Consider the following 19,612-nt stretch of genomic DNA (forward strand, 5'->3'; position numbering starts at 1 on the left):
TATTGGTGCTCGAACGAACACACTTAGACCGAATTTTAATGGTTCAAAGAATGTCAGGCAAAATGGTCAGCCCTCATGCATGTTCATTTAATCAAAGCTGGCCCTCTTTGAAAAAAGTTTGGAAACCCCTAGCCTAGGCCATCTTTATGTAGAGCAACAATTCTTTTTTTCAAATCCTCAGAGAGTTCTTTGCCATGAAGTGCCATGTTTAATGTCCAGTGAGCAGTATGAGAGAGTGAGAGCGATAACACCAAATTTAACACACCTGCTCCCCATTCACACCTGAGACCTTGTAACACTAACGAGTCACATGACACGGGGGAGGGAAAATGGCTAATTGGGCCCAATTTGGACATTTTCACTTAGGGGTGTACTCACTTTCCCTGCAGTTTTAATGATTGTGTGTTGAGTTATTTTGAGGGGACAGCAAATTTACCCTGTTATAAAGCTGTACACTCACTACTTTACATCGCAGCAAAGTGTCATTTCTTCCGTGTTGTCACATGAAAAGAATTAATAAAATATTTACAAAAATGTGAGGGGTATACACACTTTTGTGAGATAATGTATGTCACTGACAGGTCCTCTTTAACTAAAATGACGAGGAAGGAATATACGTCTGTAGTTTATTTAATCAACATTACCTTACTCAGCTATGTTGCTTCTGATATATGGTTACTGTACTTGGCATCTGTCCTGATCTCATCTTAGAAGGAGACATGTGGGATCATAGCTTCAAAGAGTCCCTTGTATACTATATTCAAGAGCACAGTGGTCTATTTACAAAACTCATTAGCTTCACTTAATAAATCTCCAGTTTGTTTAAAATTGTATCGGAACTTTAATGCAAAACAGCTGATGTACATCACAATGCAGCCGAAGAGACAGACATCACATATGGGTAACCGGGATAGATGGGGAATTCATGGATAGCCATCTGTAAGTTTGCTTTGCTCTTTTTACAACATAAAGAATATGAACAATGATAGCTCATTTTTCATCATCTTTATTTTATTTATTAATTATACAAGCAAAGTGGCAAAAAAAGCAAAAGAAAAATGCACATTGCATAAAATAAGATACATACAAAAATACATAAAACAACCCTCATCCAAAAAAATACAAACTTTAAGATGAGTTACAATATATATACAGAATCTCCTATACATAAAGTACACCAAAGAAAAAAAAAAGAAGAAAAAAGTGGGGTGAGAGCAGAGAGGAGTAAAAAGGAGCCCGAAATTACCAACACCATGGAGCTAAAATTCCAAATAAACGTATACAAAATAAACACACTTTAGAAAATAATAGCTCACTGGGCACTTCCTGCCCAGGCCAATTTTCAGCTCTCCTTGCTGTCACATTTTGAATGACAATTGCGTGGTCACGCAATACTGTACCCAAATGAAATTTTTATCATTTTTTTTCACACAAATAAAGCTTTCTTTTGGTGGTATTTAATCACCTTTGAGTTTTTTATTTTTTGCTAAACAAACAAAAAAAGTTTGCAAAATTTATTAACAAAATCTCAAAAACAGGTAACTTTTCTCCTTCACTGATGTGCGCTGATGAGGCGGCACTGATGGACACAGGCTGCACTGATGGGCAGATCATGAGGTGGCACTGATAGATGGCACTGGTGGGCACTGATCACCAGGCAGTCATGAAACTGCACTGATGGGGGCACTGATAGGTGGCGCTGGTGGGCACTGATTAGCAGTACTAATGGAAACTGATAGATGGCACTGGTTATTACTGATTAGTAGCACTGCAGCGCACTAAGGGGACCAATGTCCCTCTAACAGATGCCGGTTAATGGTTTTCTTCTTTTCTTCACGCTGATAGTGTGAGGAAAAAAAAGCCGATAACTGACTTCTGTTTACTTCTGTGATCAGCTGTCATTGGCTGACAGTTGATTACATGGTAAAGAGCCTGCTGTGATTGGACCATTACCTGATTTGTGATCAGATGAGTCCCAAGGACATTTGAGTCCGAGCTTTAGCCATCTTTCGGCTATAGCACGGGTGTGAGGTAGTTAATATTTTAAAGTGCAGCTCCACCCAAAAGATTAAGCTCCACTTGTCTGCTTCCTCTCCCCCTCTGCTGCCACATTTGGCACCTTTCGGGAGGGATCAGATACCTGGTTTTGACAAGTACCCACTCTCACTTCCAGGTGAGTTTGCCTTGGCAAACTCAACCAGAAGAGCGCCCCCCCTCCTCCTTCCCTCGCTGCCGGGCCATTCACAAAGAGCAGCGTGCTTCATGCATGTGCAGTAGGGAACCGCCTGTGAAGCCACAAGTCTTCACTGCTAGTTTCCCTTAGTCGAGATGCTGGTGTAACCCTCCCCCAAGAGCCGATTGAAAAATCGGCTCGGGTCAGGACATCGTCGGATTCCTGGTCAGGTAAGTGTCCTAATATTAAAAGTCAGCAGCTACAGTATTTGTAGCTGCTGACTTTAATTTTTTTGAAAGAGCCTGGAGCTCCGCTAAAATGTTACTTCTTGTTAACTTTCCTTTCTCTTGCTGTCCCTTGAGAGCTGTTTAAACTTTATTCTATTTCCTAATCAAGGTTTTCCCATGCCTATTTTTGGACAGTAACTTCCTAAAACTAAAACTGGGCATATATTGAACGCATTTCAGTTCCCGATGCACTGGCTGAAATTCTCTTTGTGCGTGGCCCTGATGGCACTTTCGTATCCAACATCTTTTGAGTATTCTGCTCAGGTATTCCATACCCAGCTTTGGTTATTCTGACAGTTGACAGCTGTCAGAATACAATAGCCAGAGCAGATGGAGAAATCTATAGGCTGGATAAAAAAAAAATGATCAGTGAGTGGCCATGCTCTCTCCACAAGTTACGAAGGAAGTAGGCAGAAGACATGCAGGGGTTACAGAATATGTTTTAGCCATACTTGTATTGGAAAGCACATGCACAGTGGTGGCTGTGTTCTCCCTTACAATGTGGCAACCAAAGCTTGTTGAAGAAGGTTAGTAGGTAGTTTCATGTCCACAATTTGGTTGATGCCAGCAATGTGTTGTTGGGCACACAGGTTTTTCCACATGAAAACTGGTTGGGGAGTTGTAGCGCACATGTGCTGGTTCATGCTCAGTGGAGATGCAAGAATTTGATGGTACAAGGAGATCTCTTTGAAGGTGGACTGATGGAACAAGGGAACTTTGGACTGTGCAGCTACAGCTCTCCGGAAAGTTCAACTTTAGGTGACCAGAATCAGATTGTTCCAAACTTCCCCTCCTTTATAGTGTTGTTTGTGTATTATGGTTAGTACTAAAAAACATTATTTACATAGTTAAGTTGAGTAAATGTGAATGAGTTTCAGTTAGATAAAGATAGTTACAAAAGCAAGCAGTGTATTCTGTGTTTTTTTCTAGCTACCTCACAGTTCCCTGGGATTCCTTTGTCATGTAATGAATGTTTTTTTGTGAAACAAAGATTGTATATATAGTAAAAGGGGCAGATAAAAAAACAACAGCTTGCAAATTATAGTATTTAAAGAAGAATATAACACAATTGACCCAGAACCATTTAAAGTTAAGAACAGTATGCTCTTTCACTCTCTCCCTGATGTGGAAGCTTGCTGCTGGGTGAAAGGGTTGATTGCTGACAGAACACTATAAAGGTACAAGAGCTGCCGGTTTGTTTTGGGGAACTGATTGGGGGGAACCAATGACCTGTGTGAACCAATGACCTGAGTTTAGCTAGTTGCGTGGACAAGCAGATGTTTTGTTTGTATAATGCTATGGACTTGCTGTACAAAACCCTCCTAAATTGAAATTGTGTTTGCTTGCTGCCTTGATGAATAAAAATTAAGGGCAAATCTGCTTGAACTGTTCCTGGGTGTGCATGTGTTTTGCCTAGATTACTACTGTCACTACTAGTTGAGCCTCTACAATATACAATATGTATTCTGCTTTTTTCTATTCTGGATAGAGTAGTGGCAAGGTAAAATGTTAAAGGAAAAGTTTGGGGTTAAAAAAAAATACAAACATACATACTCACTTCTATGCCACAACAGTCGGATGCTGCAGTTGTCCCACTTTCGGCTCTAAAATAAAAAAGTGAATGATCACATGACTGCTGATTACTCAGTTTTTGGTCTTCTTGGAGCAGAGAGTAGTGACTATCGGTCACTGCTCTCCACTCTGCCCCTCCAGCACTCATTGGAGCTCTGGGTGCGAGAGAGGTGGCTGCAGCTGAGAGCTGAAGCCAACTGTTAATCAGACAGCTGAGGGGATCCAAACAATGTGGTTAGGATCCTTCCAGAGCCTTAAGAGGCTAAATTCTGCTGCCAGCTGATTCTGGGTCACAGGAGTGCAAAATCAGTGCACCCCTGTGACTCAGAAGAGAAGTATGACCAAAAAACCTATACTTCTCTTTTAATAATTCATACATTTTTAATAGCAAGTATAGCAGGTCCACTGGACCCTTACCTTGTTGCTACATCTTCCTCTTTAAAAATGTGCCTTTCTTCTTCTTTGAGCTGGTTGATAAGATTCCTATCACAGATATTTCCTTCTTGGGGTGGCTTTATTTCTTTGTGGGTTTCTATGGAGCCACCCTTACATGTGCGCTCCATGGCTAGAGACCGCAAGCAAGCTCTTGCACCAACACACATAGATAACAACAGAGCACTAGGACAGGACACATGTGGTGACACTGGAACTCATGGGACATATAGCCCTGAGAAGGTTTCTCAGGGGAAGCTCTAATGCTGTTTTCATTGACTGGAAGTTCAGGGAAGTGATGCAGAGCAAGCATGAGGCTGCAATAATAAGCACGTCTGATTGTGAGTGTTTATGCAGTAAAAAGCATTGATTTCTGCTCAACTTGTATAAATATATCAGAGCATGAGATCAGTTTCCAACCAGGACATGTTCCCTCTGTGCTTGCATGAAATTTACTCCAGAATCTCTGGTTTTCTAAATGAATACACTCTAAATGCATGCTGCTAGGCTAGATGGCTCATGTCTACGTTGGACCCTAAATTGTAAGCTCCTTGGGGCATGTTGAGAACGTGCAATATGTAAAGTGCTGTGTACATTATTGGCACTATATACACTGTAAATACCTAAAATAAGTAAATCTGAGGTTTTAATACTACTTTAAAAAGTAGTAATAAACCTTTTTTTGTTATCCCTGTACTATTTGAGCACTTCCCTTACCTTTTCGTGCTGTAGACTCAACATTAAAGGGGTTGTAAAGTTACATTTTTTATTTGCTAAATAGCTTCCTTTAAGCTAATGCAGTGCTAGTTCACTTACCTGTTCCTTCAATTTCTCTTCTAAATGTCACTAATCCTTGTTTGAAATCCTCACTACCTGTTGGTCTTCATGGAGCTTGTCACCGTCAGTCAAGCCGCTTTGCCTGGTGGTGAGTGATTGTGCTCGCCCCCCTCCCTAGGACTACGGCCCTGCGTGGAGACGCTCTCTATGTATCACAGAGACACAGGGGCTGGGGGATAGTGGGGCTGTCTACACGTGTGAACAAGAATGTTGCTCGTTCTCGTTAGATGAAATATGCAAAAAGGGCACTGCTCATGCGCGGGTCCCCTAAGCACAATAGGAAATGTAGTTCCGTGGGTGCCATGACGTCACTTTAATGCACGCGCACTGCAAACCCAGAAGTAGAAGAAAGAATCGCTGGAGGATAGCAGGAGGACGATTATTACATACAAATTTAACAGGTGATAAAATATTTTTATTAGGGATCAGTATGTAACAGATCTTATCTTTACAACCCCTTTAAGCAAGAGCAAACCTAGAGAAAGAAAGTCAGAAAGTAAACAGTCACTACTGTGTTATTTATTTATTTTTTTTGTTAAATGGTCTATGACACCAGTGTTATGGTTGGAACATGCATTAAATATTTATTTTCCAAGTAAACCTTTTACATTTAAATGTCAGTTTAAAAACGTATAAAAAAAATTAAATTGAGCAAAAACCATATAATTTAGCTTTAACCACTGTTCATAGTAATATACATTCTATCCTTTTTGCGCATTTGCAAGAAAAGCTGGTGGTTTAGCCCAATAAGGAAAGCTCTTGTCTGCTTGCCTTGTACATGGTCTGATCCTTATCAGGCAGAGAGCATCAATCATGCACATTGTTGATGGAATATTGCCAGTCAGGTTATAGCTGGGACATGTTTGATAATGCATTGCTGCACCCTGCCAATGATCATGATTTACATTGGCTGTAAAGAGTTAGTAAGGCTCAGTTGTATCCTATTACTCTTTAAATAATAGCCTGGACTTTAGCAAATCTGCACACTTTCCATCATTTTTACTAAATTTCAAGAAGAATAGAAGCTGGCATGCCTCGGATTATGACATCACCCAGATCACCCATAGACCAGGCAGGTAGAAGCTGTATATGGTTATAGATTATGGGGAAGTAAAGAAGGCTTGCTTTAAACTCATACCAGATGAATATGTTTTAATAAGAAAGAAGCTGCTGCACTTTTGACTTTTTTTTACATTCCAAGTAGTTTCAAAATACCTACAGTGAGTACAAGCTAACAGTGTGGTTGTTTGTGTTGGGAACCATCCAAGTGTAAAATGTATCATAGCCCAAAGCTTATACAACAGAGATCCATTGTTGTGTAGTCATGTGTTTGATTGTAATCTTGGTTCTATGATGACATACTCTGACACGGGCAAAAAATGCAAAACAGCTTTTGTAGCACATGTTCCTATTATGTAGTTTGTGTACACAGGATGGTGTTGGTTTGGCCAAGTAGGGTAAATGCCAAATGAAAGTCAATTTTAAATATCTCACATTTCCTTTTTAATACTATTAATGTTGTACAGTGTTGACCACTGATGAGTTTGACACGCTGGGAAATGTCAGATACCCGTAGTAGCTTCAGATCAGCAATTTAGCTGAGTTGCCAGAAAAGTTGGTATTTACATTCTTTTTTCAGAGGCTGGTCACCTAAAGTTACAAAAAGTTACTTTTTGCTGCAATACTTTAACACGGTTTCCTCAAACTCACCCCTCTGTAATACAAGACCGGTCCTATTCCAGAATGAATAACGTCCATCATCAACACATTTCTTGCAACAAGAAGGCATCAATAACTTGCCCCCATGGGTACCTCATCTGGGTTCATAGGATAATGAGAGTGTCTATCTCTGGAGAGTGCTTCTGGAAGAAGAGGAGAACCGCGGCCTCACGAACCAAAGACCCATGGAAAAGGGTATAAATTCAGAAAAGGTATAATAAATAGTTAAAGATGCCCAGGGATAGGGGGCAACCAGGATCTCCTTTCTGAAATGGCTAGTTGCCTGGCTATCATACTTAACTGAAGGCATTAATGCACTCACTTGAAGCAACAGGCAACTGGAATTTATTAGAAGCAGGTCAGCAATGTCAGCCCCCTTATTTCAATATTTTATATTTGATAAACTCTATACTCCAAACTTTGATATGCTCTAAGGTTGTACTTCTGCAAAGAAAACCTGTGCATAACCATTCAAATGCACCTTTTCCTTTAACCAAACCAAGTTTCAGTAAGCCGGTGGTTTTCTGTTCTGAAAACACACCAGAATTAGCCAAGTGAAGCACTTTATTATTACTCAACATAAGTTAATACAGCTCCAATTTCGCTGAAGTGTCTACAGAAAACGATATGAATCCTTGCCATGTACGGTCTCAAAATCTCCCAAAACATAGAAAATGATGACTGGTGCATTTAGAAATGTGGGAAACAACACTTCCAATGGCAGCAAATCAAAAGTCAGTGCAGTATGAGGGAGCTCAATAGCTTGTCATTGTTTTTAGAAGGTTCTGTTCTTCAGTAATGTTCTGCCACATGAACGCGCCTCAGCATTGGGAATAATATGGAAACAATTTAATTACACTTACTGGTTCTCGTGAACTTTCTGCGATTCCAGCTTGACTGCAGTTATGCAGTTCCTAATATTAGAGCATTGAGCACAAAGTTAAAATATGATACAGATGTAGATTATGTGAAATAAAGGCTTGGCTTGTAGAAAACTGGCTCCTTAGCTGTGGATATCTGTTGTCGCTATCTCTTCTCTCTTCCTTTTTTTTGCTATGGCTTCTGTAGCACCATCCTAGTTCAGAGTAGGCAGCTAGGTAAATTTATTCCAATTTCTATTTGCTGATAGGTAAATTTAGTTGAGCGCCTCTGTAAACAGGAGATCAGGGGCTGATTGCTTAGGGCTTTTTAGTGTTTCATAGGCTACTGTTCTACTACTCCCCCTGTCTTCTAAAGACATCTAGAAGTATAGTGGGAGGGTGAGCAGAACAGGCAGCCTGAATATTTAATGGAGCTCCAGCCAATCCCTGGGGAGGTATGCCCAGAAGATGGAGGGAAAGGCCATAAGAAGTCTGATGCCTGGCAGAGTTCCTGGATCCAGTCCTGCAGGAGGAGAGTTCTGTGCAGGGGTTCTGCCCCTGGGGCAAAGAAAGGGGGCCTACTGAAGAACCTTCGCTCAGAGACTGACTTGAGCCAGAAAGAGGTTGGGAAGTGAGTAAATGACCCCACTTTACTGAGGAGAAGTGACAGTGGGGTGCTGTAATCTCCTAAGCAAGTTCAGGTCACCATTAGTGCAAGGAGTTCAGTGGGATATTCTTTTGCAAGTCCAGTGCAGTCAGGAGTTGTACAAAACAGTGTGCAAAAATGCAAAAGAGCCTGAATTTTGTATATAGCAGCCAGAAGCCAAGCAGGCCTCAAATTGTACAGCCTGCCATGTTTACATGGCAGCCTTGAATGGTTGAGTTATGCATCAGTGGTCACACAAGCGCAGAATGACTGGCCCCTTGCTGTGTGAATTACTTATTCATTCAGGGCTGACATGTAAACATCAACTATGTGTAACTAGCTCTGCCCACCAATTATACACAATAATTTACATGTCAGCAGTAGCCAATAATGCTGCCTTCCTCCTAGCTACAAAGCACACAAGGCAGCTTCAGTCATCTGCCTCTAACCTTTGCCGCATAGCACACTTCATTGCTAGGAGGAAGGCAGCTCCAATAGATTGTATTTGCTCTGTACACTATGCATATGTTTCTTTTACAAAATAAATGACTACTTAAGTCTTTGCAGGAATGCTACCTAAAGCCGCGTACACACGGGTGGACTGTCTGGCCAACTAAGTCCGTCAGACAATCCGACGGACAGTCCGTCCTACTTTCGAATGAACGGACTTGACCACACACGATGAACAAACAGTCCGTCGAAAGCTTGCGCGATGACGTGTACAGCACGTACGACGGGACTAGAAATAGGACGTCCAATACACAGCGATGCAACCTTTTGCCGTGTAAATCCTTTCTGAGCATGCGCCATACTTAGTATTACAATATTACGGAAATTCCGAAATACTTAGTCCGCCAGACTGCACGCTGAAAAAGTCCGCTGAAGCCCACACACGAGCGGACTGTCCGCTGAAATGTGTTTCGACGGACTAAGTTGGCCAGACAGTCCGCCCGTGTGTACGCGGCTTTAGACACCACAGATTTAAGGTGAATTCCAATGGTGTCAAGTGTTGAGCAATGCCTGTAAACTAAAGGTGAGTGGATAGAGTCTGTCCCATGATGGTTCAGAGAAAACGATCAATAGAACGTGCAGGCCAGGTAGTGTATAAAAAAGCAGTCCTGGACCTAAAAAGGTATTTACCTTGCGCTACAGGGGTACCGTGAGACCTACAAAAGCCTTTTAGAAGGTGCTAAGCAATATAACAGCTAGTGCTGTCATATTTATCAAGGAATCCAGATTGGTGTTACTCTAATCTTTTATTACAATGCTGTAAATCTTTCTTCCAGCTCCCACCAAGGACACTAGAGTTTGTATGTTCTTCCTATGTTTCACAGGTTTCCTCCCACAATCAGAAGACTGTCAGGCCTATGTGATTTGGTCATTGAACTTTTTTATCTTTTTCACGAATGTGGAGGATTAGGATTATTGCGGTGCTTGTAATAAATGGTACAAAAAAAAGTTAAATAATAAAAAATATAATTTCTTTATTATATATATATATATATATATATATATATATATATATATATATATATATATATATGTATATATATATATATATATGTATATATATATATATATATATATATATATATATATATATATATATATATATATATATTGTACAAGTACTGGGTTGCTGGTGTCCCAAGAAAGAAAGGTGGTCACAAATAGATGTTGAGTCCCAACATGTTTTGCCAGTGATGGCTTCCTCAGGGGTTAATGAGAGACCACCACAAATAATCCAGCTCTGACATAGAAAACAAAAAAAATTCAATAATTATACAATTAATGACCATGAATGTAAGAAATGAGCTTTTGTCATGACTTCAGGAGAGTGTATGGCACATACTTCGATCAATCCCAAACCAGGAGATGGATAAGTTAGGGGGACCCCACCCCCAAAAGGAAGAGGAAGATTTTTAGATGTCAAAAAAGGCCCCAGCCAAGGATAGCGCAAGGAAGACCGTGCATGGTCGCAGGAGGTATATAAGAACCCAGCTAAAGTATGTAGACAAAAAGTAAAGTACCTAAAGTAAGACAGACCAAAAAGTAAATTAATATATATACATTCTGGACAAAGAACAAAAGTCCAGTTATATGGGTCAGTTGGAAAGGACCCAAAAAAGGATATATACTCACTATGCTCAGAAACACAAAACAGGTGGGTTCAGGGGCGCCAATGTGCTGGTATAGTATGGAAATTAGATCAAAATTTGTCCCAAACTTAAGCACACATCTTTTTATCCACTGAAATACAAAGATTACCCAATATTAAAGAAGAGAATATATAGTATAGAAAAATATGAGTATATAGAAGGTCGGAAAAACTGCTGATCCAAGAATGGAAGGAATAGACAAAGTTCTAAAAATATCTGCATCTTTAAATATATGAAAAGCATGACACATAGCTCAGTATAAATAAAAAATTTACTGGTTTCCAAGTTACTTGAATAGACAAACTTGTCGTACCCACTTAGGCATTTAATTATCCAACTCCTGAAGTCATGACAAAAGCTTGTTTGTATAATTGTTGATATTTTGTGTTCTATGTTAGAGCTGGATTATTTGTTGTGGTCTCTCATTATCCCCCGAGGAAGCCATCATTGGTGAAACATGTTGGGACTCAACATTTATTTGTGACCACCTTTCTTTCTTGGGACACCAGAAACCCAGTACTTGTATTACATATATATGCTCCATACTGGTTTTAATTGAATTCTTGCGCTTTCTCTTTGTACTAATAAAGAAATTATATGATTTATTATTTTTGTACCATTTATTACAAGCACCGCAATAATCCCAATCCTCCACATTCTTGATTTTTGTTAAACGAGATGAGGTGCATGATATTCTAGAGCCACTCAGATCACTTCCTATTGTCTACTTTATATTTTTATTACCAATATTACCAATCTGATCAGACTGAAATGAAATCAGACTAGTCATCAGTGCTTCACTTTGCACTCCATCATTGAATGGGCTTATTAGTATTGTCAATGGCAAATCTATGCAGGTGTTGGTTTTCTAAATTCTGGAACTCCACAAAACTACATAAAAAAAAAATCATGTGAACTAAAATTTGTTTTTTTATTTTTACGGCAGATTTTTCATATACTGTAACTGTATGGCTATCATTTAAAGAACCCACTAATCACAGATGTCCAGCTCATGTCACGCATTGAATAACATCACACACTGTTAAATGATTACTTTTAAAGCCCAACTCCAGGATCCAGTACCCCAGCTTCCACCCCCCAGTTGCAAATCCTAATGCTGGAGGTCCCCCTGGCAGTAAATTTGTAAGCCTAACATTCTTAACCAGTATTTTAAGTATGCATCAACAGCAATAAAAAAGCAACCACTAGCACTAACTATCCATGCTGACTACTTAAAGCCCAACCCAATGCACAGTGATAAAATACCCTTGCAATGGGGGCCTCCCTGCTCTGCAAGGGTTTTTTGCTTGTTATGTTTAGGGCTGCCGGAATAAGTAGAAATGCATACCTTATTCTCGGGACCAGCAGACTTCTTCAAGCAGTGTAACCAGTCCTCAGCAGCCTCTTACCTAATTCGCTCACATCTCAGTACAGGGTAATAACCTTATATTGTACATGATGGTTAAAAGGGACCACCCACTGACAAGCAATATAGAGAGTAGAGCAGAGTGCTTCATCTCCATCGAGACTTAACATGCATTTGACCCTTGCAACATGAGTAGGCCCCACCATGGGTAATTTTTTTTCTATTTCTCTGAGTTGGGCTTTACTCCCTAACATATTATTACAATGAAATCTAAACCACATTTCTCTTCTTGGGATGCAACATCTGTGGCGAAGGACTTTGTTCTCCACAGAATATACATGCTTGCAGTGGCGGCATCCCCCCCGCTGTAGTCACAAAACAAAAAAAATGAATAAAAAAATAATTTTTTTGAAACGGCCCCTTTAAGAAAATAAAATAAAAAGAAATGCCACTGTGTCCAGGCGCCAGACACAATGCACTATGGGAAGCGCCATGCCAATGCAATCACGAGATTGCAGACGTGGCGCTTCATTGGCAGGGTTTGGAGATGTTTTGTGGCACAATCGATCTTGCCAACCAGCATCCGCCTGGCCGAGTGCTTTGTTCTCGGTGTGAGAACAAAGTTACTTCCGGCGGGCTACAAAAACATGGCCGCCGTGAGGACTAATCCCGGTGTGTTCAGTGGAGAGGGGAGGCCCCTCTCCACTCCACTTAGCACAAGAAAACCAGGAAGTAATGGACTGGCCGCCGCTGCATGCTTGTAAGATTTAGAGGCACAAAGGTCTTTAGTGGTACCAGCATAGACTTAACAACTAAATGTAGTATAAAATAATTATATTTTATTACATAATTTATAAAATCATCATCGTACGAAACAAGAAATCACTCTAAAAAGAAAATTAATAGAGGAAAATAACTGCTTCAAAACTGGAACTATTTACTCAACAAAGTTTACATAATACCCAGTAAAATTGGGGGGTGTAGTAGATGTTATCCAGTATTCCTCAACATCTTTTGCGGGGTTACCGCTTCCTTGCCTTCCTTCCTCCCACTTTCTCCACAGAATAGATGCCTTCACTTACTACTGTAGAACACCAACACTGATGTTCTCACTAAACCCTCCTGACTTCCAACTAGAACTTTTCTACTTCTCGTCATAAAACCTTGGCCACATGGGCCAAGACAGGACAACGGACCTGGCTGCCATTAGATCAGTTGCATGTGGGGCCAGTGGTTCGATGTGTCTCTTCCCCTCTGGGTTTCCATCTCTCACTTGATTGTCCGCAAGTTGGTTACAGTTCCCCACTGGGTCAGACAGTGATAGCTAGATCTTACACTGCACATCAGTGTTTCCTGCTGACACTTGGGTGAAGTTATACCAGACATAGGCTGCAGTGCATTTATTCGGTGGTTATGAAGGACAGCTTCAGGTGGCTTTTTTCATTTTAACTATGTGAGGGCAATTCTATTGTGTGTGTTTATGTTTGCTCAATTAAAAAGTTTATTGCGTAAGGTTGCACTTCCCTTTCTTTTGTGTTTTGCATCTCTTTACCACAGCAGCCAGTTAGAGTCACCACAACCACTACATGGGGTATAGTATAATGTAACCCTGATGCAGTACTGTCAGATTATCTAAACTGCCCCCCAGCAAGGTCACAAGCATCTTGGCCTTTACTGGAAAGAAGGAATATTGTACTGGGCTTTGCCTGTCCCATGGCTTCATTTGCTGTATACTTGTAGCGTCACTGCTGAAATAGATATCGATGGCCAAGTCAGCAGAAATCAACTTAATCAACTTTTAATTTCAACTGATCTGTCCCTAGTGGCAAGCAAAACATTTTCTAAGTACTGTCCATCTCATTTGGTCTCAATATTAGTAAATTAAATAAGTCATTCATTTTGCTTCCTAACTTACATATGACAGTCCATCTTCTACTTCCACCACCACGCTGGTTCAATAGTGACTTTATTTTGCTAGCTAATTGGAACAATTCAATAATAAATATGACATCAGTTATTGTACTGTATGAAGATAGATTCATCGACCTACATTTAAAAACAAACCCAAGCACTTGAAACTTTATATTTTTACTTGGACTGAAAATATTTCCGCAGGTCATGACAAGTCCTCTTGGGAGGTGGGTAGGAAATAAACAACCTCTCACTTTTCCAAAGACGGCTATTTCCAGAGCATTTACGTTACGCAGGTTGTTCTTCTTTTGCATGGTATGCTGTTTTCAAGTGCTTTCAGAGTTATTATGGTCATTATTCTAGATTTGTATTTTATTTCCATTTGGATGAAAGAAATGGTCTCTTTAAAATATCTCTTGAGAATTACACTATGCAGAACAACTTCTGCTCTTTTGATATCATTGTTTTTTTTTTTCCTCTATTTACTTTCAACCACTTGACTTTTATTACTGCACTTCTATATCCCAAAAGTCAACACTTTATCATAATGTAACCGCCTCAATGGGTGCAAGTTGCAGCTGATCTATAAGCCATTAAACAGAGGGGTTTCTGCACAAGATTATAGCAAATGACTCATTCTGAGCTTTAAATTGAGTGCGCCACATGGTTCGTGTTTGCTGGTGTTTTCAGTCATTCCTTGATCTGATAACTGCTTGAAAAATAAATCTTTTTCGAATGGCTTTGTCATGCTGGTATGTAAGTAAGTGCTCAGATGTTCCGCTGACAGTATAATACAGAAACAAATGCATGGCCGTAATGCACAATCTAGGAATATGAATGCAGTTGTTTTTGTACCTTGGCAATAATAGAGATAATAAGCCTCCTGTTGAAAAGTATATGGATATATTACAGCAGAGAAGATTACTCCTTATTGCACATAATGTTTCAGTTTGTCAGTTTTCCAACAAAACGGAAATTTCCCTTCATATTCTGACAACTCCATGTTGTAGCACAGAGGGTACTCTCAATTACCTCTTTAGTTCTTTCGTTTTAGCCTAAACAGGCATTTTAGCTTAGCTAATCATTGTAGGAGCTGTTGAAATGGAGGTTTTCTTGTGGCTTACAAGGGGGCTGTGGGGTGATAACCTAAAGAAGGGTTAGTAGTAAACAGTTCTATGCAGCGCTGCTGAAAGAAATCACGGGGCCCAGCACAGCCTACCTGACAATATCACATGATGTTTTTGCTAAAATGTAATGCCTGCAATGCTGTGCTGTGCAGCCATGGAAGAAATGATACCCCTATCGAACAAGACCCATTCAAGTGAATAGTGGCATGGGGGCAATATCTGCAACCCCACAATGAGTGATCGGTACCGATCATTCACTGTGTTCATTCAAGTTGGTGTGTTCATTCAGGATGGGGAGCCTCCCCCCACACTCACCATCTGGAAATAACCTGACCGTGTGCCCTCAGCGGGAGAGAAGAGGAGGGAGGTGAGGTGGGAAAACTGCAGCAATGTGAGGGAAAGGGGCACACAGGGGTCCCAGACAGCAGGGGGAAGGACGTGCAGATACTAGAACTGATCCCCCTGCAGGAAGAAAAGAAAAGTAGAAGCAGGCAGCACTGCACAAGTCACAAGTGTCAGCAGTCAGGCAGTATTGTTGGCCCTCCTGCTAGGCAGGTGCCCGGGCCTCCCTTTTGAGGCCCAGTACAGGAGGGCTGGCTGCACTGCCTTTTAAGCAGCCTTGATTCTATGTGAACTCATTTTCATATCATGGCAAAAACAGTGGAAGAGTTTACTCTTCTTTGAGACCCTTTTCACACTGACAACAAGCCACGTTAGTGGCGCTTTACCGTCGTTTTATCGGGGCACTTTTAAACCCCGCTACCAGCCGAACAAAAGGTTAATAGCGTCTGAAAAGTGCTGCTGTTGAAGCGCTTTGCAGGCGATTCGGCAGCGTTGCGCATTCATTCAGAGCCCGAGTGCTTTCACACTGGGGCGGTGCGCTTGCAGGATGTTAGAAAAAGTATATACTGCTCTGCGCTGAAGCTGGTGCTACAGAGATTAGGTGTCTGGACCAAAGTGACTTCAGAATAGGTAAGTATAGACATCTATCCTTTTACAGGATAGATAGAATACACTTAGAATGGAGGATGGAGTAGACTTAAAGTGGTTGTTAAGCCACTATAGTATATTCATAAAAACCAAAATAAAATAAAAGTAAAATATAAATGGTGAAATATAGAAAAAGAGTCCACTAGAGTTCATCTGAATGAACAATGGATTCTCGGAGCTGGAAGATCAATCCTGCATGGGGAAGAACAGCAGACAACTGTGTATAGATGAATGGTAAGGTCCGGATAAACTGGTATGGTGAAATACTCTTACCGGAAACGATGGACCTGTGTGTCAGCGACACCAGATGGTATGAGAGTAATGCGATAATCGCTTGGAGCGGCCGACTCTGTGAGGTTCTTCACTATCCACGAGCATCCAAGGGGATCGACATCAAGGAGAATCGGCAGACCGAGAGGTTAACAGCCAGGGCATCCAAAAAAGTGTTTCTCAGAACGGTCAATGAGCATAAGGAGCAAGTAACATGTAGGAACATAAAAGAAAAAAAAAGTCTCCCAATGGTGTAGAATCAAAGATATCGATGGGCGTTTTTATTTCAAAAAATGCAGAAGTAGCCATTTTGGGCTGCTTCTCACGCTTCCTATATTGCTTTTTAACCATGTGATCAAATTTTTTGATACTTATTTTATGTATTTGGCATTTTTTGAAATAAAAACGCCCATCGATATCTTTGATTCTACACCATTGGGAGCCTTTTTTTGAAAGGCCGCTATTGAAGAATCCTGGTCTTCCATAACACCTCAGCAGTGCCACAGGCTGATAGCTTCCATGCCACGCCACATTGAGGCAGTAATTGCTGCAAAAGGGGCCAAACAAAGTACTGAGTACATATGCATGCTTATACTTTTCAGAGGTCCGATATTGTTCTATGTACAATCCTTGTTTTATTGATTGCATGTAATATTAAAATTTTCTGAGATTGCGAATTTGGGGTTTTCATGAGCTGTAAGCCATAATCATCACAATTATGACAAATCACGGTTTGAACTATCCTGCTTTGCATGCAATTTGTCTATCTCATATATTAGTTTCAGCTTTTAAGTTGCATTAGTGAAATAAATTAACTTTTGCATAATATTCTAATTTTTCGAGTTTCACCTGTATAGTGTATGTATGTCTGCAGTTTAATACCTGGGCAAGGTGTACCTATTCGTCTTGGGCTTATATAGCAATTCACACATCAGACATCCAGAAGACATTGTCTAAGGCCCCTTTCATACTGAGGCATTTTTCAGGCGCTACAGCACTAAAAAATAGCGCCTGAAAAAAGCGGCTCCTTTCACTCCAGAGTGAAAGCCAGAGGGCTTTCACACTGGAGCGGTGCACTATCAGGACGGTAAAAAAAAGTCCTGCTAGCAGCATTTTTGGAGCGGTGAAGGAGCGGTGTATACACCGCTCCTTCACCGCTCCTACCCATTGAAATCAATGGGGCAGAGGGCTATACCGCCGGCAAAGCACCGATGCGGCCGAATAATGCCGCTAAAAAGACGGTAAAGCGTCGCTAAATATAGCACCGCTTTACCGCCAATGCACGCACCACCCCCAGTGTGAAAGGGGCCTAAGGGAGCTGAAGACCTCCAATGTGTGTGTGCACCAAATCCCAAAAAATCAACAAAAGCAGCTGCTCTAATCAGTTTAAAACTAGCACAAATAAAGGAAAGTGCACAGTGGTAGGATAATATACAAAACAGTACAATGGGCCTACAGCACATTTTTCATATACTGTATATGTATATGAATTTATTATAAAAGGACGTGATGATTGAAGAAGGAAAAGGAAAGGACGACAGATGGTTTTTCTCTCCCATTGGCCTATTTTTAGGCCCATTAATGCTATTTGCACATGTCCTGTAGCAATATACAATTAAGTTGTGTAGATGGGATCTGGGCTGTGAAATCATTTGACATCAGGAAGAAATTTTTGCCTTCTCTGAATCCACCTAGCAGTGATTCCTAAATCAGACTTGATGGAACCTCATATAGAGGTAAATCAGTCCAAATGACTGCATCTTATTTGGGGTTTCACAAAGGCTAAACTAGAAGCAGTTGTGATTTTGGGCTGGTTTCCACTGTTGCAATGTCTGTCATTGGATGTGATTTGCACCGCACTGTGGTGCAAATCACATGCGATCTCTGTGCGATACGATTTCAGCCATACAGATAGTATGGCGGAATTTGCATCGCATTCGGGCAAAACTCGCACTGGACCCTTTTTTTTCGGTCTGCAGCAGAATCAGATCTTATGGATGTTCACACCCATGTGATCTGATTCTTGTCTGAATTTGCAGTTCACACTGCGATAAGCGAACTAATTTGTGGCTGTCATTAACTTTCAATTGACACTCCCAGCAAATCGCATATGGCAGTGTGAACTGCTGCCGGGAGACATGCAGTGGATACGCAGGGTTCCCGCATCGCTGTAGTGTGAACCGAGCCTCATTATTAACGTGTTGTGAATCATTTGAACTGTTCTGCTAATTGCTAAAGAAGCATATTCAGGTTTAAAGTAATACCTTGATTAGTTTGTCTATAAATTATTTCTACTTTACATAAACAAAAAAGTCCCAAGGCATCCAAAGTTGCTAATTCTGTGATGCCGCATACACACGATCAGACTGTCCAGAGGGCTTAGTCCGGTGGACAACCCGCCAGACTTTGCAGCGGAGGTCTGCCGGACTTTCCGAACGAGCGGACCTGCACACACACACCCACACACGACTGGACTTTTCCAGCGGACTAGGTCTGGCGGACAATCCGCCGGACTATGGCAGGGGTCCGCCAGACTTTTGAAATGAACGGACCTGCCCACACATGGAGTAAAGTCCGTTCATTTTGAACGTGGCTCCAGGTAGACGGAACTAGCGAAGGAAGTTAATGTCGTCGCCTCCAACGGTGAGATTGACACCTCGCTAGCCCCGTCACCTGGTATGGATTTAAAGGGGAACCCCTATGCCGAAAAAACTGCGTGGGGGTCCCCCCAAAGACCATGGCAGACCCTTTACCAAGCACACAGCCCGGCCAGTCAGGAAAGGGGGTGGGGATGAGCAAGCACCCCCCCCCTCCTGAGCCGCTTCAGGCTGCGTGCCCTCAACATGGCGGTGCTTTGGGGAAGGGGGGCCCCCACACCAAAGCACCTTGTCCCCATGTTGATGAGGACAAGGGACTCTTCCTGACAACCCTGGCTGTTGGTTGTCAGGGTCTGCGGGTGGGGGGCTTATCAGAGTCCGGGAGCCCCCTTTAATAAGGGGCTCCCAGATTCCGGCCCCCTACCCTATGTCAATGAGTATGGGGTACGATGTACCCCTACCCATTCACCTGGGGAAAAGTGTACATTAAAAAAAACACAACACAGGTTTTTAAAGTACTTTATTAGACAGCTCTGGGGGTCTTCTTCCGTCTTCATGGGGTCTTCTCGAGGGCTCCTCCGCTATCGTCTGCTCTTTTGCTAGCTCTTTTACTAGCGGAGGAGCCCCGCTTTCTCCTTCGTCGCCACCGCCGTCCGGGGGTCTTCT

At 41.4% G+C, this 19,612-nt stretch overlaps 1 long non-coding RNA gene across 1 annotated transcript; it reads right to left on the bottom strand.

Moving 5' to 3' along the window:
* Positions 1–993: 993 nt before the first annotated feature.
* Positions 994–9,312, bottom strand: LOC143996161 (uncharacterized). The gene is made up of 2 exons (XR_013277512.1): positions 4,019–9,312; positions 994–3,286 (listed from the first exon to the last, which is right to left on the bottom strand). It is a non-coding gene; the product is annotated as an uncharacterized LOC143996161 (long non-coding RNA).
* Between the last annotated feature and the right edge of the window lie 10,300 nt (positions 9,313–19,612).

Source organism: Lithobates pipiens, unplaced genomic scaffold, assembly GCF_037356315.1.
Source record: "Lithobates pipiens isolate NorthernLeopardFrog02 unplaced genomic scaffold, aLitPip1_a1.2 Scaffold_19, whole genome shotgun sequence".
Classification (NCBI taxonomy): Eukaryota; Metazoa; Chordata; class Amphibia; order Anura; family Ranidae; genus Lithobates; species Lithobates pipiens.